Raw genomic sequence first — 24,188 nt, forward strand, 5'->3', positions numbered from 1 at the left:
AGTGGTCCCTTAATTCCTGGGTTTGCTTCTCTGATTCTGTCTCTTCTTGACTTTTAGATATCGGAGTCTTTGTTTTCTCTCCCTACACAACTTTCTACTCTACATCTCATAAAGGTGCATGGTTTTAAGAGTCTCTCCTACTGTTCTCTTCTGAGCTTGTATCTTTAGTTCTGCCCTTGCTCCTGACCTCCAGACTTGGAGATCTAATTGTTGTCCACTTAGATTCTTTATAGGCATTTCAAATTAAACACACTGAAAACAGAACAGTGAATTCTCAACTCCTCTCATCCAAATTATTAACGATTCTCACCTTGTCCTAGTCATTACTAATTCACAGTCCTGCTGTGACCAGCAGCTGGTCCCTGCTTCTACTCTGGATCCTCTAACTTCTATTTTCCACAACATAGCCAGAGGAGTAATGTTCTAAGAGCATACTCCAGACTCAGTACTCTGCAATATCTTAGTATCTGTAGATCCCACAGGCCTACATTACCAGGTCTCTGACTATCTCTTCATCTCCAACCCCATTTCCTTACTGTGTTCCCTGTTTAGCTCCAGTGAGCTAAAAGTTATTTCTAGAACATACCAAGTTCATTTGCATCTCTGAACCTTTGTACTTGCTCTTTCCTATGCTATAGCACTGTTCTCAGCCTGATTTTCTTTCACATGATTTACATCTTTGCTCACATACCTCATCCGTAGGGAGAACTTCCCTGACCATTGCATGTAGAATAGAACTCACCCCTTTTTATGCCTTGAACCTGTTTCATTTTCTTGATAGCTATTATCACTACCTGACATAATGGTATGTATTTTGTTGTTGTTGTTCCTGTCCCTCTGACTAAGCTTTATGAAGTTGGGGATTTTGTTCAACTCAATGCTTTCCTGGTAGAGCACCTGGCACATAGCAGATGTTCAGCAAACATTTGTTGAATCCATGTACATGGAAAATGCCACTTTCTTGACTTGGTGAAACTTTGGTACAAATGGCAGTCATCAAACTACCAAAGGTGTCCTTATGGCTTTCACCATCTTGTAAAGTTTTCAACGTCATACATACATTATATTGCTTAAAAGCCACAGGCAAATGGGGCACCTGGGTGGCGCAATTGTTTAGGCGACCGACTTCGGCTCAGGTCATGATCTCGCAGTTTGTGAGTTCAAGCCCCATGTCGGGCTCTGTGCTGACAACGCAGAGCCTGGAGCCTGCCTCAGACTGTGTGTCTCCCCCTCTCTCTACCCTTCCCCTGCTCATGCTCTGTGTCTCTCTGTCTCTCAATAATAAATAAACGTTAAAAAAATTAAAAATAAAAAAAGCCACAGTCAAACTTGGTATGGAATACAGCAAGGTCCTTCAGACAAATTGATCTCTTTACCTCAAAGACAAATTTTTAGTTCCATGGAAAGATTTCTAACAAATGAAAGTCACTGGGCTGCATCATGTTAGTTTTTGCAGGGAAAACAAAACAAAACACCACCACAAGGAAAGTTAGACGGTCATTCCAGATTCTAAAATTTCTCTGAGGAACAAGGTCTTAGCTTGAGTTGAAAACAGCCAATTTGGCTGAAATCAATAGAATATGAATGTTGGCTGGAATGTGCATGGTTCTGACCTGTTAAAGAGGGCTTTATTTTGTATGCAGATTTATAGCAGTGGGCATTATATAAAATGCATGGTGGTTTTTATTGTGTAGCCTTCCGATAATACATGAGCAATGGTGTCAATGTTCTGCTAGGATTTATCCTCACCCTCTGAGCACACCAGACCTTATATTCTGTTATAGAGCTCATTTATTGTGCAACAGATCATCTCCAAACGTGGGAGAGATTAAAATGCCTCACAGGTCAGAAAACTGCTGAATGGAGCTGGTGATAGAATGCTTGAAGGATGGCCTGGGTACCACAATGATATCTTAACACATCATCCTCAAACCTGACTGTGTTTTGTCAGACAATTTTCCTGGCAAGAAAAAAAAAACCAAAACAGAAGAATCAATTTGCTTCTGTGTATCTGCGTGTTCCTGCACCTTCAGATCAGCGTGGGTGTATTAAAGGGCATGTGGCTAAAATAATAGCTACCAGGAAAAGCAATGATAAATTGAAAATTAAAAAATTGCTATTGAAGATAATTTTTTGCTTATTTTAGTACATTCGTGTTTATGTAGAATTCCTGAAAGCACATTTTGACTCTTAATCTTTGAGTACTTGCCTTTTATGCCTTACTCGTAACAACATAGCATTGGTTCAACATAGAGTGTTTTCACAACATTTGTGTTCTCCTTACCAAATAACTTGTTGTTTGTTCCATTTGTCCCTGATTTCAAGTCAAGGGGCGAATATACCCAAGACTCAGAATTTAGATACTTCAGATTTGGTATCTGTGAGATTGTATAAACCGAAAAAGAAGACCTTCCCTTGTTTTTTTGTATTCATAGCTGACAAAGGAGGGAATTTTAGATCTCTCTCCCCTATGCAAATTGAACAAACATCCATTCCAGAGGGTTACATTCTAACTGATAACAGTACTGTGCTTAAACTTTTAAAGGCCAAGAAAGACCAATGAGGAAATGAGGGGGCAGAAAGGCCTTTTAACATGGTGAATAAGCAGTCAATCGGAATTGTTTCTTTCATTCTTTTTTTTTTTTTTTTTTTTTTTTTAACAGGAAACTTCCTGGTAGGGTCTGGGGTAAGGGAACTTTGCTTTTTTAGCATCTTTTCTTGCCTTGCCTGTGGCCTGCATGCACAACCTTTATCCCGTAACCTGCTCTATTGGAAGTTTAGGGCATCAAGATGGTTCTGAAGTGACTATTGAGGGCATCCCTAAGATGATAAAGAAATGTGTGAAGATGTGTGAAGCTAGCACTGCAAACAACTTGGTAATGTTGGCAGTAGGAAGGATGTAGGATTTGGGTCTGATTGTGTTTTTGAGATTCACTTAATTTTTATTCCATTAGCTGGCAGGACTGTCTTTATTTGGAGATAGAAAATACAGTCTTACATTGTGGTGGGCATTAGCTTTGGAATCAGGTCACAGTTTGAGAATGTATTCCTATCAACCACTTACTATAGTATTTTGAACAAGTTCGTTAACTCCAAACCTCAATTTTGACATCTGTAGATAGCATAAAAACAATGTTTAAATGTTCTAACAATTAGAAATAGTTGAAGAACAATGCCTGTCATAGAGGCTGCCCCTAATTCTATTGTACTGTTTTCCTGAATTTTTCTTCGTTATGCTTTCTATTAACATACTCCCCACCCCATCACCACCCCCACAGAAGCTGTACAACACTGGGGTCTGTTACCCCAAGGTCAGTGCTGACTTGTCCTTTGGGTAAATGAAGCTGTGATTGTGTTTCGTTGGGGTGAGGGGCATAGAAGAAATCACTTAGCTGAATAAACAAAAATCTATCAAGATGGTGGCTTTGAACAGGGACTATTTGAGACTATTGGAGAGGAAGTGTGATGAATAGATCAGGAAACTGATTTTGCCTTTCTGAATTTTGTTTTCTTTTTGGATGGGGAGCGCTTTCATTTCAAGGGTGTTTTAATGCTTTTTTTAGGGGTACACTGCTCTAACCTGAGTGTAGGGAGAAGCCTTTTATTTGATTTTCCTTACCAGATGGGAGGCAGATGGTAGTGTTAAAGGAGTGGGGGAGGAGGAATAGAAGAATTCAGTTAGTGGTGAACTCTAGCTGGGCCCCTACTGTTGAGTATGTATCTTGTATTTGCAACACCAGGGGACTGAGTCACACACTAGGGTGATCGGAAAGAGAAACCAGAGTGCTGGTTCATATATTCTACAGTATCCTCCACATTAGGTCAGCAGCTGGCCTTGGAGTTCCCCCAAAACAGTAGATTGCTTTTGACCAGCTGGGCTTTTTGTTACATGATTGGTAAGAACTAATGAATCTGTAAGCCTCTCTCTCCCTATCAGAAAACATTAGAGTACCCACATGCATTACTGTGAGGCTCACATATTGAGATTTCAGAAACCTTTCCCTGGAGACCACCATTTTGTCCAAGTTGGAAAAACAGGGACCATATTTACCCTCCTGCCTGAAACATTTCACTCAGATAAAAATACATGAAACAACAGTTTTTAAAAGGTAATGGGTATGATTCCATGAATGTGATCTCTGATCACATCAGGCAGGATGGCAAACAAGCAAAGCAATCGGGGAAAAAAGCAAAATGCACTCTGATTGCCACAAATACTGGCTTGAGAGAACTTGTAGCCCATTGTGCAAAGAGGAGGAACCCAGAAAGACCCCCTCAGTTGAACGAGACTAGGGTGAGGGGCCAGGAGCGATAAGGCACCTAGAGTTTGTAGGACAGAACACAGTAAAGACGATTGCTGTGCCCAGCAGAAACATACCAGAGATGTGTGAAGGGATCCTCAAGTATTAGGCAGGGAACTGATGATTGCAAACATAGAAGGAAAGTATTCAAGACTGGAGAACTATCTGAAAGAATGAGAAGTGACAGTCCCTGGAGTTGACACAGGGCCAGGAATTGGGCCTCTTTCCACCAAACTGCAAAAAACCTTTATTCATGGGACATGAACTAGAATAATCAGAAGAGTCTTCTGTCAGAAATGGAGAATGATTAGCCTCAGACTATATACTTCTCTTGTCTCACCTACCAAATAAAAAAATAATGCTCACAGGGACCAAACTGTTTATCAGTAAGTTGACTGCATCGTAGAACAAAGTTGAAGAGTATTTATATGGATGTGAAAATATCCATGACCTAAAAGGTAAAAATCACAAAGGCCGGAATCCAATTAAAAATTACAGTTCAAAAAGAAAAAAAAAAACTTCTTGTCATTATTAATTGAAACATAAACAAATCATGCTCAAGGACATCATACCTCTGAGATTGATGTCTTTTGCTTTGTTTTCTCAGTCAACTAGCCTACTTGATGTTGCAACAACTTTGAGGGTCACAAAGAAACCAATTTCATCTTTATAGAATCACATTTATTAAATTTTTCAGTTAGTGACAAATGAAAGATCATGAGGTTCTTACCTAATTTCACTCTTTAAGTCTTCCTTAAGACATAAAGACAAAAACACAACCCAACAAAACAAATGTGTGTGTTAGTAGTAAAAGAACGGGTGTGATTTGTCTTTGAACAACGATACTTACCCCCATTGTTATACAGGACTATTTTTCATAAGAATGTTCAATTGTCATGTCTTAATTTAAAACATAGTATGAAATTTGGGCGCCTCCTGTCACAAGATTTCAGGAAAGATAATAAGGAACTTCTCAATGTTTAGATCAGAGTTTTCAGTCTTTAAATGACCTTAGGGTATTTTTGTTGTTGGTGGTAGGTTTTTTGTTTCTTGTACTTTTGTTTTTGTTTTGTTTGTACCCCTTACCACTTCTTTTCACCTCCCTGTGAGTTTGGTTTCAGTCTGTTTCCTAGTTCTGCCTCTCAGACATAATGAAACCATTAGCAAGGAAACTGTTGTCCTCTGTGTTCTCTTTAAATTCTTGTCAATAGACTAAGCTGGTCTTTGTGGTCCCTTTGATTCTGGAAACTGCTCTAGTCCCTTGTCTTGCTGCTTGATTCCTGGCAACCAATTCAATAACCAAGTCTTGGTGGGTAAGTTTATACCTAGAAACTAAGAAGAGGCACCAGGCATGAGTGAGCTGATGGATTCAGATCTTACTTTGATCATATAAAAAAAGTAAGTGGCTTGAGGACAAGGGAGAGTCCTTTGTCTTTGATTACTTAGCGTTACGATTGATACATAACATAAATTCAACACAGTTGGTGAGGGTCAGGAGAAAATATCAATATAAGAGCCAGCATACAAACTCACTTTATAGAAAGTGCCTGTAATAACTAAAAACACAAAGAAGGAAAACTTGCCTCATTGCTGACAAAGGGAATGATGCCAGCCACCTATCAGGATCCTGGAGAAATCTTGGTCTGCCTGGTAGTATATTGAAGGAAGTAACAAAGGATCAATTCATAGCTCTCTTTCCCCAGTTAAATAGTATAGAATTCTAGGAAACACATAGTTTTGGAGAAGACCACAACATTATTTTTGAGGGTTCAACTGTGGAGGTGAGGGGTGCCATGGGAAAACAAGGACTATTTCACTCAAAGCTAATTTTAGTTTTACCGATAAGGACTTGGAAGGGTTTCAGCATAGACCCTGGAAATGTAACATTTGCTATAGTAAATAGGAAGTGTGTGAGCAGTAGGGCACTTCCCTTGAAAATTCAATAATTGGTGGGTGTAACCATTTTCCAACTAAAAAGTCAGGAGCACTAGAAAAAAAAAAAATAGTAGATGCCTTTAGTCCATATCTCTGAAGTAAGGGCCAGACCAAAGAGATAATCACATATAGATAAATAGATGCAAAAACATGTGGAAAGTTCTCCCCTTCACTGGGGCATTCCATGACCTTGCTTCCCATGGTATTAGGGCTCCTAATGATTTGAAGTTAATTGAACTAGACTGTCTAACATTCTTGGTTAATATGTAAGAGGAGAATTTCGAACATAACTAGATAAATCACGGGAGACCCGAAGGAAGATCTATTTACATTAATTGTAAGCCAAGATTAGGTGAAAGAATGCCTGTCTTTATTAAGATGAAAACTGAAATGATAGAAATGAGATTTTTTTCTCAGAGATTCTGCAAGAGGAGAATTTCAACATTACATAAATGGTGAAGTTTCTACCACATATTTTCAAACAAATAACAGTTGTAGGAAATATTGCACTTAGAATAACATGGAGTTTTTGGAGAAAGATTTTGTGTCATAAGTAATGGCAAGTTAGAAGAAGAACCTATTTAGGGGAATCTGGTTGGCTCAGTGGGTTGAGCATCTGACTCTTGGTTTCAGCTCAGGTCACGATCCCAGGGTTTTGAAATAGAACCCTGCGTTGGGCTCCTCATTGAGCATGGAGCCTACTTGAGATTCTCTCTCTTCCTCTGCCTCTCTCCTCTGCTTGCGCTCTGTTTCTGTCTCTAAAATGAAGAAAATCTATTAAAAATTTTTATTACAGGGGCACCTGGGTGGCTCAGTCGGTTGGGCAACCAACTTCACTCAAGTCATGATCTCACAGATCATAAGTTCAAGCCCCACATCAGGCTCTTGGTTGACAGCTCAGGGCCTGGAGCCTGCTTCGGATTCTGTGTCTCCCTCTCTGTCTGCCCCTCCCCCATTCATTCACACTGTCTCACATGCTCTCTCTCTCTCTCTCAAAAATAAACATTAAAAAAATTTAAAAAAATTATTACAGACAGAAAAAGAAACTTTAGAATTTGCTATGAGTGCTTGTGTACACAAAAGAAAACAGGAACTTGTTAGGAAAAGACAAGCAACAGACTTTATTGAATTAAAGACCTGGTAGTGCTGAGGAAAAAAATGAAGGAGATGGAAAACCAGAACACACAATTAGTGGAAGTAAAAATAACATTAGACATTGTAAAGAGTTGACAGAGTTTTTGTTGAAAATCAAATGAGGTATAAAGCAGATTGTGAGACTCCATCTTAGAGAAAAGGGTAAATAGGATAAAGGAAAAGAAGGATAATGAGATGAATGTGATTGAAGACAACATACAAGGAGGACATTTAACAAAGACCTAACACAAGGATAGTTTGGTTTTTCTGAGGAAGTGAACAGTGTGAATTGAAAGGATGATACCATTCTCAGTTTTAACAACAACAAAAAAACCAATACTGAATTGAAAAGCCCTGAACCAGCTGGTAAAAAGACTCAGTCCACCAAGTAAAGTTAATGAAAATTGATGAATATCTGCACATAGCAAAGGTTTGGAATTTTGTGAGACCTGCAAGAATAGAGGGGAGAAAAGTGCTAATAAAAGGGGAAAATAGCGAATTGGTCTCAGACTTGAAATATTAGATACCCCCCCCCCAACAAATGGAGAAATACGTAAAGTGAATTGGGGCTATTTTTGTGACCTCACCCTTTCAACTCTATGTCATAGCAGGTGGTTTTTCATTTATGACAACAATGAAAATGTAGTTTCAGATCAATAAGGCTCAAGGTGGAAGTCCTTCCACACACACTGTGTGGCAAGATATATTTTACTCAACTGAGAAACAATTGAAAGACCACAAAGGAAGTCACAGTCTGAGAAATAATAGTACCTATGAAAACTATTTGAGAATGGAATTAATTCTAAGTAAAAATGATTAGAAAAGATGCAAATATTATTCTTGAGAACATACGGACTGTAGCAGAAAAACAATGACCATAATGAAATGAAAGTTCCAAATCATACTTGACACAAGTAAAAAGAAAATGTCAGAGAAAGGGAAGAAGTGCATTATTTAACCTTACATAGAAAAAGAGAAATTCTGTTGACATTAAGAAAATTGTTTAAATTGTTTTTTCTAAAACCTGAAAATTAAGTACTTATAAAAATCACCTTGATGTGGCTTTCCAATTAGAGAAGCAAAAGCAATATCTAAAAGAAACCAACTGGGAAAAAAAACAATCAGAAATAAGACCCACTGTGCCTGTTATGACTATAAATTACACAAAGTTAATTGAATAAAATGTATACTTTTGGGTACCAAACCAAAATGGAACTTTATACCATTAACAAGTGACGCAACCATAACACAGTGCCTCATGAAAACTAAGGTACAACAACAAACTTAGTGCGAGTGAACATTTTTTTTAGAGAGCAAGAAATTTAAATTTTTTTCTTTAATGTTTATTTTTGAGAGAGAGAGAGAGAGACCAAGTGCAAGTGGGGGAGGGGCAGAGAGAGAGGGAGACAGAATCTGAAGCAGGCTCCAGGCTTAAACTCTCAGCGCAGAGTCCGACGGGAGGCTTGAACTCATGAACTTTGAGATCATGACCTGAGTTGAAGTTGGATGCTTAACTGACTGAGCCAGATGCTCTGCAAGCGATCATTTAAAAAAAACATTTTTTTAACGTTTATTTTTAAGAGAGAGAGCACATGAGCAAGGGAGGGGCAGGGAGAAGGAGACACAGAATTCGAAGGAGGCTCCAAGCTGTCAGCACAGATCCTGACATGGGGTTCAAACTTGTGACCTGAGCCAAAGTTGGACACTTAGCCGACTGAACCAGCCAGGCGCCCCACAAGTGAGCATTTTTAAAGAAAGTTGGGTGCAGTATTTTCAGACAAAATGAAGTTTAAAATATGAACCATTAAACTGATTAAAGGTGGAATTGTATGTTATAATGAAGGAAATTACCGAAAAATGAAAGTATGATTTTCATCAACCTTCAGGGAGGTAATATCACAGCATTAAAATAGATACTACAAAATGATTAAGGACGAACAGAGAAACCAGAAAAGATAAATATAACCAAGTAGATATATACATACATAAAGCAATTTTTAAAAGACTGTGCAGTGGAAAAACCTGAGATGCTTTTGTTCTCCTAGATGATAGTGTTCTGGATTTCACAAGTTTTTAAGGGTGTGGTGAGATATATCCTAAACACTTCAAATTGTTCCAGTCCTCCTGGGTGTGCAGTTAGGCAATGTGCATCAAAAAAACCTTTAAAAATTCAGTGTTTTAAATCTATTCTACCTCTAGGAAATTATCCTGGGGAAATAATGGGAGCATATACACTGATACATTTACTCATTCACAAGAGGATTAAAATCCCTGTATTAAGATAAATATACTTGTTTGAATAAAAGATTTAAATGCAACAATGAAATCCTCCTCCCCAAATACTAGAGGAAATCAAATGAGAATCATTATATAATCTTTAAGTGTGAAAAATAGATATGGGACATGAAAAGACTATTGGAGCCTTTAGGACCTTTCCTGTTAGTTTTACTGGGACTCTGCCTACGTATTTCCATCCGAAGAGTTCATTCCCACCCATTCAGAGGTCACCTTCCTTGCCAACTTGCCTAAAAGCCTGGCTTCTCCCTCTGCAGCTCTGCAGTGCAACATCACATCACCCTCCTTTGTTTTGTAAATTGTGCTTGTCCCCAAATGCATTTATAATATATATTTATTTGTTGTTCTCCCACTGGAATATAAACTCAAGAGCACAGGGGTATTTTTATTCATGATGATATGCGTTGAGACCAGAAAACTCTCCTGAACGTTTGTGGTATGAATGAATGCATCAAGTAATGGAACATAATATTAAATATCAGTTCAAAATGATAATGTGGCTGCATATTTACTTCTAGAATAGATACAAACCTATTTTTGTAAAGCCAGCACATATTTGCGTGTGTCAAAATGTGAAAAAGCAGTTGGACTATTTTAATTTGTTTTCTACTTGCTAGTTGTATTCTCTACAAAGGTATGTGTAACCTGTGGGACTAGAAAGAAAAAATTTCAAAAATAGATGTTGAATGACTTGTGAGGGTGTCCTTGCCTCTGTATTTTGTTCCATGAAGAAGCAAGCAATGTGCTATTTATGTGCAGGGTGTGACTAAACTATGTAGGTCTGTGTTCTGACAGGTTATTTTTATATCGTGTTCCAAAGACTACCATAGCTACTACTCTTCTAATTTACCAACATGTCCTTGAAATGTTGGCTAAAACAGTTCTGGTAGGAAGACTGTGGAGTAGTACCAGGCTAGACGGGCAATCGTGATTGTGCTATGTTGACAAGATGAGAGACAGGGGTGTAATACGTGAAAGATGTGACGTTGTGACCAGGAGAAAGTGGAGTTTGTGTCGTGGTGGGAAGAGATTCAGACCATACGCCACAGAGAGCAGTGGGCTGGGCAGAAGAATATCAGAGAAAGGAGACGCACATTCAACTTTAAGGACCGAGTCCTTAAATAAGGGACACTTTCATGAAGTCCCCTGCTACTTACAGGAGCTATTTAAGCTGGGGCTATTTTTTCTTTTCTTTTCAAAAAAAATATCATTTTAAATTACAAAAGTTACACGTGTTCGTTGTGAAAAAAAAATTGCACAATGTGAGGGGAATAAAGTGAAAGGTTAAATGCTGCCATGACTGTGGTCGCTTCTACTTTGCCCCCATATGCATTGCTATTCCCCAGACCAACCACTTTGTTTTCTACTTCATCTAACCTACTTTACTATGCGTTAAAAGTACTTACCTATCTACCTATCAATCCATCTACCTACTTACTTTATACAAACCATGTTATTCCATGCATAAGTTTCAGCCAATGGCTTTGTTCACAGCGACATTTCCCATTTGAAAACACAAGGATAGATCCTCAGAGCAATTATGCTATTGAATACATGTTCTAAATACATGTTTGCAGGTATGTCTGTTGAATAAATTTCCAGAGCTTTCTGGGTCAAAAGGTATGCAAACTTCATTTTTATTGATATCATCAAGGTGGTCTCCAAATAATTGTAATAATTTGTTCCTTTTAGAGCAGGGTATCAGAGTGCTGGATTCTTCCTACCTTCATAGTACTAGATTTATTATTCTTGTAAACCTTTTCTAATTTTCCAGGTGAAAATCTAGAATATCTTCTAGTATTTTCCTGTTAAAATTAATATTCCTTTGATTATGAGTAAGGTAAGTATTGCTTTCTAGATTTATTTGCTATTTTTTTTTTCTGTGAATTCTCTATTCACATTGCTGGCTCATTTTTTAGTTGTGCTATTCATCTTTTGTATTGATTTGTAAGAGTTATCTGCCTGTCAAGGAAATAAGTAATCTGTCATGTATACCTACATATATTTCTTCACTTGCCATTTGCCTTTTGACTTTATTTCTTTTGTAAAGCTTTAAACTTTGAAGGAGTCAAGTTTATGTTGACAGGACATTTTATTAATAGTCTAGAAATTTCTATGATCTTCACAGCCTTTTACACTACTGTTTTGTACTATCAGGGCTTAATAAGTGGCTAGTTTATTCTCTGGACTGGGAAAAAAAAATCTCACAAAGACAGCAAGAGTTGGAGCTTAAACCTAATGTGTTTAAATGTGGGACTCTGACCCTGGAGGACTATAGAGAGGTCCCATCATGAAGGTCTAAAGTTTTCCTCTTGGAAAAGAACATTAGAAGGGTGGTTCAGGCCAATAAACTTGGCTCAATAATTAGCCTATGTTTCCGGAAAGGATAAGCACAGTGAGCCTAGAACGGACTTGTGGGCCTAAAGGGAGGAGACTTAAAAGCAAATGTTAAAATCCTGTTTCTACTGTTGCCTGCTGGAGTGCAAGGCAGTATACTGCTTGGGTATGAGTTCCTCTAAAAGAAGGTAATATATGTGGTATAAAAAAATTAAAAATAAAAGAATTGTATCTTATTCTGAGAACATTGCACAGTCTGAATACCTAGCAAGGATTCCAGAACATCAACAGCTTTGTTAGTGAATTTTGAAACACAGGGAGCTCAGCCCTTCATAAGGCACATGTGGTCAACAAAAGCAACAACCCTCAGTGGAGGAGCAGTGTGACTTTTTATGTGATGACAGCACCACAATTCACACTGGTGCTGTCAGAAGTCAGTGAGGGGGAATCAAGAGAGAGCAAAGGACAGGAGACTGAGTAATGGACACTGTAAGAGAGAACCTCCAGAGGCAGCTGACACGATTCCTTCGACATGGAGAAGAGTTTGAATGAGTGTCACGTGAGACCGAGAAACTGGAGAAAACAACGTTGATTTGTTTGAAATTTAAATCCAGAAATTTAAATCATTAGGCTATTGTGGCCCGTATGAGAACAAGGCATTGGGAAAGGAGAAAGAAACCTAACTCAACGCCTACATAAGTGGTTGGGCTGGCAGATAAGAGACCCAAATGTAGTATTAAAAAACAAAACCCAGTTGAGTAAGTTTGAGGATCTGATTGGCTTTAGCTGATTGTTAAATCAGGCAGCATCTTAACTAGCACATAAAGGGGAGATCTGAGGAGTTGTGCAAAATGGAAAGGTTTTATAAGAAGGGGGGACAAGAAAGTTAATGGTAAAAGAAAAGACTGTTTTAGGCAAGGTCAACCACCCTAAAGGGCAAGGCAGGGAATTTTTATTTAGTGGATTTATCCCATCTTCCTTTGGGAAATAGAGAGGACCCATGTGACAGACTACCTCATTGACAATCTGAGAATTCATGATTGACAGATGAAGACGTAAATGCCCAGGAGAGATTGAAAATACAATTATGTTAGATACTAAGCCCCAGTTTGGTGACTTGGCCTAAGGGACACCATTTTGGAGCCTATTTTTTTTTTTTTTTCAAACAGTAGATACCATGACAAATTACTGCTGTTGGAATTGCACTGCTAGGTACTTATCTAAAGGATACAGGTGTGCTGTTTCTTTCTTGACATACATATATTTTTAAAGTTTATTTTTGAGAGAGAGAGAGAAAGCAAGCAAGCAGCGAAGGGGCAGAGCGAGACGGAGACACATAATCCCAAGCAGGCTCCAGGTCTGAGATGTTAGCACAGAGCCTGACATGGGGCTGGAAATCACAAACTGTGAATCATGACCTGAGCCGAAGTTGGAAGCTTAAATGACTGAGCCACCTGGGCGCCCCTAGGTGTGCTCTTTCAAAGGGGCACATGCACCCCAATATTGATAGCACTATGGACAATAGCCAAAGGAAAGAGCCCAAATGTCCATCCACTGAAGAACAGATAAAGAAGATGTGGGGTGTTTGTGTGTGTGTGTGTATATATATATACATATATGTGAATATATATATACAAACATACATGTATGTGTATATATCTTTGTGTATGTATATAGATATATGTACATACACAATGCAATATTACAGGAAATTGAAAAGAATGAAATTTTACCTTTTGCAACAATATGAATGATGCTGGAGTGTCTTATGCTAAGCAAAATTAGAGAAAGACAAGTATCATATGACTTCACTCCTATGTGGAATTTAAGGTAAAAAACAGATGAACTTAAAACAAAACAAACAAAAAAAAACAGATGAACTTAAAGGAAGGGAAGCAAAAATATAAAAACAGGGAGGGACAAAACATAAGAGCATCATAAATACAGAGAACAAACTGAGGGTTGCTGGAGATGTTTTGAGTGAGATAATGGGCTAAGTGGGCAAAGAGCATTAAGGAGAACACTTGCTGGGATGAACCCTGAATGTTATATGTAGGGGATGAATTACTGGATTCTACTCCTGAAATCTTTATTGCACTATAAGGTAACTAACTTGGATGGAAATTAAAAAGAATTACTGTTGTTGCATACGACTGAAGTTATTTAAAGCATGATGACTGTTTTATGTATTTGGCTGGCTGGAATTGTTTGGAACATAGCATTAACCAAGAAAGAACTCACTGAAAATTAAAGCTAACATAGGTTTGTTTATTTGGGCTGTTAGAATTGCAACTTGGGAGACAGATTCAGGTAGAAACCTAACTCATGTTCTGAGAAAGACATTGTATGTGTGCATGTGTGTGTACAGAATTATATAGGCAGAAGGCTACAAGTGTGGTTCTCAGGTCTGTCCTCTACAGGAAACAGGGATTGAAGCTAGGTTAAACTGGGATTCATTGAGTTACTATTCAAATGAGGAGTTGAAACTTGTTAAATTGCATTGATTCCTTTTGACTTGAATAATGCCAGTGATCCAGGCCTCAGGGTGTGGAGGCAGTTAAGTGCTGACTGAGGGCTTCCAGCTGATGGAAAGGTTTACAAAATAAGTTTATAGTTTCTCCAATGAGGACATGCATAAATTCCTCCTCCCTATGGCCTTCCAACTTTATTTTGAAAAGCGACCCTCGTAACTAGGTTTGTTTGGTCACGCAATTTTGAAATTGCCTTTTACCTTAGCTTGACTGTGCTGATGACATTGGGCTAACTCTAATTTTCAGAAGGTGAGCGAGCCAGGCAGGATAGGAACCATCAACCATCTCTATCTGCCCTCCATATTAGCTCTTGTGGGACAACATATGTGGGCAGAGCTGGTATTCAAAGGTATTTGGAGCTCTTAGAGGACCTGTCCCATTAGTCTCCCACTTGAAATCTAGTGTGCATAAAGCAAGCTGCTTTAAGCAGGCAGTACAAACCCAGATACAGGAGAATGAGAAGTCACTATAAGCAGTTTGAGGTGTCACTCATTAGATTATAAAATACCTGAGATCAGACTGCTCCCCTCTCCCCCGCCCCCATCCAGTTCTTACACTGTGTACACTTTCATTAGATATTTGATGAACTGAAGACCAAATTAATTCATGCCAGACAGCACCAAGACTTAGGAAGCCCTGCCTGGAAAGGAAGGCTTACAAAGTTTTGTGGACCATTGTAAAGAACTAGGGTGTGGCCACTTTAAGATCTCATTTCCAGTTAGCTTTCAGTAAAGACAAAAGGAGGGTGGGTAATGATAGAGAAATGTCACTAAAAATCTGTGAGATTAATTCTTCATTATAATGACAGTGATATTAGGAGGATATGCTCTGGTTGGATGTCATATAATTGCAATCTGTGACTAGATAGAATGTGGCCCTTATCAAATGTAGGAAACTAGAAGTAGGATCACTTCGTGTAGCTTAAAATAGGTAGTTTTTAAGACAGCAGCTAATGAATTTCTGGAAGTCATTTAAGAGGTAATATGGTCAAAAATAAAGATTTAGGCAAATGTTTAGAAAATGATAATTTTCAAGGAAAATTAAGTCCATTGGAAATATATTCTGTACTGTTTGGAGATGATTGAGTTCAAAATGAGTTTACCCCCTCAAACAAAAAACTCAATGTAACTTTATGCCTAAAGAAATTAGAAAAAGAAAATCCCAAGGTGAGTAGAAGAAAGTAAATAGAGATCAGGGCAGAAAATAATTGACATAGAGACTTAAGAAAAAAACAAAAACAAAAAATACAAAAAAAAAAATAGAACGAGGAAACCAGGATATGTTTTAAAAACTTTTTTGCTTTATTTTTGTGACAGAGACAGAGTATTGGGGGTGTAGGGGCAGAGAATGTGGGAGGCACAGAATCTGAAGCAGGCTCCAGGTTCACAAGTGTGAGCACAGAGCCTGACACAGGGCTTGATCCCACATACTGTGAGATCATGACCTGAGTGGGAGATGACCTGAGTCAAAGTCAGATGCTCAACTGACTGAGCCACCCAGGCACCCCAGGCATATGGTTCTTCAAACAGATAAAATTGACAAATCCTGGGAGGGCAAACTATAAGAGACTCTTTAATACAGAGAACAAACAGAGAGGGTTGGTGGAGGGGAGGTGGGTGTGGGGATGGGCTAAATGGGTGGTGAGCATTAAGGAGGGTGGTTGTTATGATGAGCATTGGGTGTTTTATGTAAGTGATGGATCACTAAACTCTCCTGAAACCATTATTAAACTATATGTTAACTCACTTGGATTTAAATAAAATTAAAAAAAAAAATTGACAAACCCTTAGCCAGATACATCAAGAAAAAGAGGGCTCAAATCAGTAGAGAAGTAAAAACTAATACCACAGAAATGCAAAGGATTATAAAAGAATACCATGAAAAACTGTATGCCAACAAACTGGACAATCTAGAAGGGATAAATTCTTAGAAACATAATCTTACAAAACTGAACCATGAAGAAATAGAAAATCAGAACAGACTGATGACATGTAACAAAGCTCAATTGGTAATTGAAAAAAATTCCAAAAAATAAAAGTCCAGGACCAGATGGATTCACAAGTATATTCTACCACATATTTAAAGAGTTGATAACTATACTCCTCAAACTATTCCAAAAAATATAAGAGGAAGGGAAGCTTCCAAATGAATTCAACGAGGCCAGCATTACCCTGTTACTGAAAGCAGGCAAAGACACCACAAACAACACACAGACAAAAAAACCAACTAAGGCCAGTATCCTTGATGAACACAAATGGAAAAAACCTCAACAAAATAATAGCAAACCACATATAACAATAGGTTAAAAAGATTATTCACCAGGACCATGAACAGGATGCAAGAATGTTTCAGTGTTTGTAAATCAATCAGTATCCTACACCACCATCAACAAAAGGAAAGATAAAAATCACATAATTATCTCAATAGTTGCAGAAATAGCATTTGAGATTCAACATTCATTCATGATAAAAAACCCAACAAAATGGAATTAGAACATACTTTAACATAATAAAGGCTATATATGAAAACCTAAAACTCAAAACCTCGGTGGTGCACAACTGACAGATGTCCCTCTAAGGTTAGAAATAAGACAAGGATGTCCAGTCTTAGCAATTTCATTCGACATAGTACTGGAAGTCCTAACCACAGCAATCAGACAAAAAAAAAAAAAAAAAAAAAAAGAAATGAGGCTTCCATATTGTTAAAGAAAAAGTTAAACTAATTATTTGTAGATAATATGATACTAAACCTAGAAAATGCTAAAGACTTAACCAAAAAACTATAAATAGTAAATGAATTTAATAAAGTTGCAGGATACAAAATTGTTATAAATTCGTATTGTTTCTAACATTAAAAATGAAGTCACAGAAAGAAATTGCACCAAAAAGAATAAAATACCTAGGAAGAAACTTGGGTGAAAGATCTTACTCTGAGAACAATAAAATGCTGATGAAGGAAATCAAAGATGACCTAAATTAGGTATTCCATGCTCATGGATTAGAAGAATATTGCCATATTCTCAAACGTTTGAGTAAAACGTCCATATTACTCAAAGCAATCTACAGATTCAATGCAATCCGTACCAAAGTAACAGCATTTTTCATAAAACTAGAACAAATAATCCTAAAATTTGTATAGAACCATAGAAGACCACAGATAGCCCAAGCAATCCTGAGAAAGAAAAGCAAAGCTTTTCCAATTTCCAAGCGATTCCAAATTTCAAGACGTCCTACAAAGCCATAGTAATCAAAACCATATGGTACTGGCACAAAAATAAGCATACAGATCAGTGGAACAGAACAGAGACCCTAGAAATAAAATCACATTTATATCATTAATCTATGCCAGAAAAAAGAAAATACAATGGGGGAAAGACCATCTTTTCAATAAATGGTGCTGTGAAAACTGGATGGCTACATGTAGAGTGAAACTGTACTACTTTTAATACCACACACAAGAATAATAGATTAAATATCTAAATGTGAGTTCCAATACCATAAAAGTCCCAGAAGGAGAAAATAGGCTGTAATTTCTCTGCCATTGACCATACCAACACTTTTTCTAGATACCTGTCATAAGGCAAGGGGAACAAAATCAAAAATAAACTCTTGGGACTACATCAAAATACAAGGTTTTGAATGGTAGAGGAAACCATCAAGAAAACACAAAGACAACCTACTGAATGGGGAGGATACTTGCAAATTATATATTCATTAAGAGGTTAATACCTAAAATATAAAGAACTTAACCCATTGAACATCAAACAATCCAATTAAAAGATGGGCAGAGGACTTGAATAGACATTTTTCCAGAGAAGACCTACACATGGCCAACAGACAAATGAAAAGATGTTCAACATCACTAATGAGAGAAATGCAAAACTACAGTGAGATATTACTTTACATCTGTTAGAACGGCTACAATCAAGATGAGAAGAAACAAATATTGGCAAGAATGTAGCATAAAAGGAACCCTTGTGCACTATTGATGGGAATATAAATTGGTGCAGCCACTGTGGAAACCAGTATCTTTAAAAAATTAAAGATACCACCTGATCTAATAATTTAAGTACTGGGTATTTACTCAGGGAAAATAAGTTAATTTCAAAAGATACGTGCACCCCTATATTAATTGCAGCATTATTTACAATAGCCAAGACATGGAAGCAACCTAAGTGTCCATCAATAGATGAATGGATTAGGGAAACCTGGTATTTATGCAATGGACTGTTAGCCATAAAAGAGGATGAGACTGTGCCACTTGAGACTGCACACAGGGACCTAGAACAAAAGTTCCAAACGTTTCTAAACAAGAACAAAAAGCAGAATTGACTTATAAATAGAATAAACTAATGGTTGCCAGAGGAGAAGGGGATGGTGGGTTGGGCAAAATGAGTAAAGGACAGTGGGAGATACAGGCTTCCAGCTATGGAATGAGTGCAACACAGCATAAAGAATATAGTCAATGATATTTTAATAGTGATGTAACAGGACAGATGGTAGCTTATACTTGTAGTGAACATAGCCTAACGTATAAACTTGTCAGATCCCCAGGTTGTACGCTTGAAACTAATAGAACACTATGTGTCAGTTATGCTCAAACAATACAATAAATTCCTAGTTCAGGGCTCGAGTCATGAAGCATGTGGATTAGTTGTTTCAAGCACCAGCTGTGGCATCAACATTGCTAGGTTTAATTCCAGGCTTCACTATTACCTGTTTTGGGTAACGTGCCATAATTTTTCGTTGCCTAAGCTGCCTGGTAACCATTGTTATCACAGTAGTCCTAATTTCATAGATACCTGTTTAGGGCAGGTTGGAACGTTGTCTTGCCTAGAGTGAAGATTTTGTCAATACTAGCCTTTAAAAGCGGATGGCTTTGAGGTACGTTCTTATTTTTTTTTAATAAAGAAATATAATGGTGGGTTGACATTTTCTCTCTCAAAATAATTTTCTGAACTAAGGAACAAAAGAAAAAACCAAACTTGGCCAGCATGAATTATGCTATTTCTGCCCTGATTTTGTTCATGAAGCAGCTTCATCTCTCATATCAAGTAAGGAGGGTTTAAAAGTCCAACGAGGTGGTGAAAGGTCAACGTGTAGCAAATAGAAATAGAGGATGCCTAAGTGAATTTAAATTTCAGATGAACAATGAATACATTTTTTTTTTTCACATAAGTGTGTCCCACGCAATGTTTGGAACATGCTTACTTTTAGAATTTTTTGTTGCTTATTTGAAATTCAAATCTAACTAAGCCTTCTACGTTTTATGTGGCAACATGAACACATGTGGTGCTAAAGAACCCTGGGCAGTGTGTCTTTGCAGAGTGATGAGGCAATCATGTCTTTGGGAAGCTGATTAATAAATTTTTTTTAATGTTTATTTTTGAGACAGAGCATGAGTGGGGGGAGGGGCAGCGAAAGGGGGAGACACAGAATCCAAAGCAGGCTCCAGGCTCTGAGCTGTCTGCACAGAGCCAAATGTGGGGCTTGAACTCATCAACGGTGAGATCATGACCTGAGCGGAAGTCGATGCTCAAATGACTGAGCCATGAAGGCGCCCCAAGGCTGACCAAATAGAGTCCTTTTCTGTCTATTCTGAAACATACTTTATTCCTGTCCCCACCTGCATCACAAATTAAAAAAAAAAATTGTACACATTTAAAATACATTATATTTCATTTTGTAGTAAAGTGGGATGGACTTAAAGCTTTACAATTTCTGGAAAACTGTAATATTTAGTATGAGGAATTGGTAAGTATGTTCTAGGCAAATAGGTGGTTTATACCCTACAATTTACTGAACAGTTTAGTATAGATGAAACTCCTTTTTACATGATTTGTGGTGTTCTTCTGAGTTGTCAATGTGTGTAATATGAGTTCGTTACAATCATGCTGTTCAGAATCCTCAAACCGTGTAGAAACAGTCATGAAAGTTAACTTGAGTGTCTGAAAAGGGGCTATTATCTCTTAATGAGAAAGAAAGCCAGCACTCCAGAGAGAGACACTAGTTAAAGAAAAACTGCGGACTACACTGTCGTGGTAGTAGCATTTTGTATTTCATTGGCAATTTTTTGAAGAAATGCTCCAATTTGGGTCAGAGTAATGGTAGGCCGTATACAGATCACATGTTGTTTATATTCCCATAGTATTTCTTAACATACTGAGTTGGGGGGGGGCGAGAAAAAGAAAACAAAATTTGTTTCAATGCTTCTACCTCAGAGTTTGAGATCCTTTCTAAAATGTATCTCTTCTCTCATTGATACTATTTGAGGGCTCCTCTTGCCGTCAGAAGAGTATCTCCCTGTCCTTCCTTGGTCTTTAGACCTTGGATCTACCGGGTTTCCAACAAGTGAAGCTTTGGGCATCAAGGAAGGTCTGTGTTTGTGTTGGAAGATGCTACCTTTTTAAGTTAAAGGGAATAATTTAGTTCTTACTTCTACTTGGGCTTATTTCTGAAATCTAGCACAACACCCACAAAATGGAGAAAATAGAGTGGCTGCAAGAGAAAAAAAAAAAAAAAAAAGAACAGCTTGGTTACAAGGTTGATGAGCTTGCTTGGGCGTGTTGTGTTAAGGGAGAGCCTCTGAAATCCCCTGCCAGGATCCCAGACAAGGCTGAGGAGTTACTACAGGAATCAAGCAAGACAAAAGGGCAAATAGGAGATTTGACCTTTAAAATATTGTGCCCTTTTCCGAAGAAATGAAGCACAACCATGAAATCATAATTGACAACTTTCCCCGCCTACCACATTTTTTTTTCTTAACAAATTCTAGGGTCACTGTGCTTAAGGGTATGTCAGAAACAATGCTGTATCACGCTGTGATCAGTGTCATGTGTCATCTCATTTTGGTGAGTCTGGGACGGAAAGGGAAGGATGGATGTGGGTAATGCCTATCTGTACTATCATAACTTGTTGTACATCTATGGCACCAAAAAACACTTTCTTGTAGCACTGGCTCTATTTTACAGTTTTGTGGGGCTTCTTAGAATGTCAGGGATTATAATAGACCGATCAAATTGAGGAAAAACTGAGTTATTTAAAACTCAAATGTGGGCTTGTCGGATAATTTTTTTTTTAATTTTTTTTTTTCCTCTATCAAATTCAGGGCAGGAAACAGGAGGAAGGCAAGGCTCTGATGATAGGACTATGAGCTTGCAGTTTGGTTTCTCCTTTGATAGGACTACTGGCCAGTCTTACACTGTAATAGCTTCCAGCCTGTTTGGAGAGGAGTGCTTCTTCTCACTCCTGATGTTTCTTCCAGGGTAGATGCAGCACCAGTGGGATATCAGTCTTTGCCTGCTTCTACTTCCTCATGCAAGTTCTTTAGAGATGTGACAGTCTCAGTAGGCATTTGGCAAGGAGAACCTGGACGTAAACGTTTTCATTCCTCCTTTTCCCCCCTTTGGGAGCAAATGTGCCCACAGAGCACGTCTGCTCTTACCTTTCTGGTCAGTTTTGTTGTAAAGGTTGGGAAGCTTACAGTCACAACTTGGAAGGGGAAGTCTGTATGTTTGAGGGATTTAATAGAAGGAAACTTAGCTCCCTGTAGATACAAGCCACCTTCCCTAATCTTTTCCTTATAATAAGTGTGGTGTTCTACTTGTCTAATGATACTGCATTTTTCAGTTGGTCCTGAACCTCTGTGAGGGAGACAGGTATTACCTATTGAGCCCATCGGTGCCTCAACACAGTTGTTCAGTACCGTTCCATGTACCCCAAAAGCATGCCAACAGTGACATGAGACAGAGAAGGGATTCAGCAAATGAAACATCTGGCTGGCATATGAAGAAAGACTGTGAGATTTGGGGGAGTAATTCATAGAGGTGGTGAAAACATAGAGGCTACCTTCAGAGCCCAATGACCAAAAATGACATGCAGGCATCTCCTGAAAGTAAACATTCTCCTTTATAATAGACTTGGCACTAGACTGACCAATAAAAATAGCTAGTAACATTTATGACAAGGTAAGCAATTATCAATATGTATTTTTTTCCTTTTAATCCTTACCACTAGCCTATTAAGTACTATTTTTGCTCGTTGTACAGATGAGGAAACAGAAGCAGGATAAGAAACTTGTGCAGGGTCACAAATAGCAACTATTGAATAGGTGGTAAATGGTGGGGCCAGGACCTACAGCAAGGTGGAGTGGCTCTCAACCACTCTTGTACCGTCCCTCATACGAACTCCACACCTATAAGTTAGAGTTGACAAAACTGTATTTTGTAGGTCCCCTGATATTTTTTTCAAAGGATATAAAAAGTGTTCATTTAGAAAGCCAAACTGGAATGCTTGCTAAGCCCTTAATTTTTCTTCCTGAATGCTCTTTCGTATCTTGTGTCAGTGAAGGAGCTGTACAGCAAGCTCACTTCAGAGAAATTGCAAGACAATTGAAATTTGAAGGGGAAAAGCGTATCAATTTAGGGATGTTGTGGGGCAAGACAAGAAAACTGAATCGGAAAGCCATCAAACCAGGAGCTGGGAATTGTGTTTAGAATGGAGACAGAGTTGAGAGAGAACCTCCCCTTCCCCACCCCCACCCAAGCAAAGAGGTTTATCACTGAGTCCTGTAGAGCAATGAGAATCAACCCAACATGCTCTTTGGAAAGAAAAAGACAACTACGTTTTGTTGCATGATGTTTCATCAGAGCAGCTTCAGAAACAGATTGAAAAGTTTCTGGAGCAACAGCAGCATGGGAAAAGGATACCAGTTTCTGTGGCATGTGTGTAATAGGCAGCAAAGAATTCATGGAAAACACAGCTGTCTTTTAGATCCACGTGACTAGAAAGCAAGCCTTCAAGATTTTACTACTGGGAAATTGCATGCCACTTTGTTACAAAAAAGTAGGTAACTTGCAGTATGAGCATTGACCTCTCCGGAGACCAGTGGATTGCAAGTTGAAGATGCAGCATTATAGGATTAGTACTGCTAGTCTAAACACAGGGCTGATTTTGCATTGTTCAATATTTGAAACTTGGAAAATCTTGGCAAGAAATTGACGTGGAAGATACTCGTAAATTGTTAGAAGTTTGGGAAGGTGACCAGAAAGATCACAAGGGAGTGCATCTCTGCTGTAGACTTTGCTTTATGGGAGAAAGTATCTTAAAAGCTAAGATGTTCACCTCTCAAAAGAAAGCTATAACATGGATTTTATTTCTGCCATAGGGATGTTCATTATGGTTTAGGATACTATAAATGCCTTTAAACCAAAATAGAATCAAGGATAGCACAATAAAGCTAAAAGATACTTTTAAAAAGACATGCATGGGAATACACTCACTATGAACTTTTTCGTCTATGGAAATCATCATCTTTGTTGACAATGCTGGGGTTGATGATGACCTCATTGCTCAGAAATAGAAGGAAGTTAATCTCAGCATCAGGAAAATTATATCCAACTGCAGCCTGTGAAACCAAGCTGTTCAACTGTTCAACTACAGTTGAAGTCTGTAGTTGGGTGTTCAGTAGGGATTTTCCTGAAAGACAGGTGGACAGAAGAGTTTAGACTTGAATGATGGCAGATGATTAGTCTTTTGAGAAATAAAGATTTAAAAATTAGATGCTGTTTTTAAGATCAAGTGAAAGGATAATATCCATACTTCACAAATCACTGATGAGCCACAAGTAATTTTGGATAAGAGCTCAGGCGTAACTG

The sequence above is a fragment of the Puma concolor genome, chromosome A1, assembly GCF_028749965.1.
Source record: "Puma concolor isolate L17-30 chromosome A1, mPumCon1.1.hap2, whole genome shotgun sequence".
Taxonomy (NCBI): domain Eukaryota; kingdom Metazoa; phylum Chordata; class Mammalia; order Carnivora; family Felidae; genus Puma; species Puma concolor.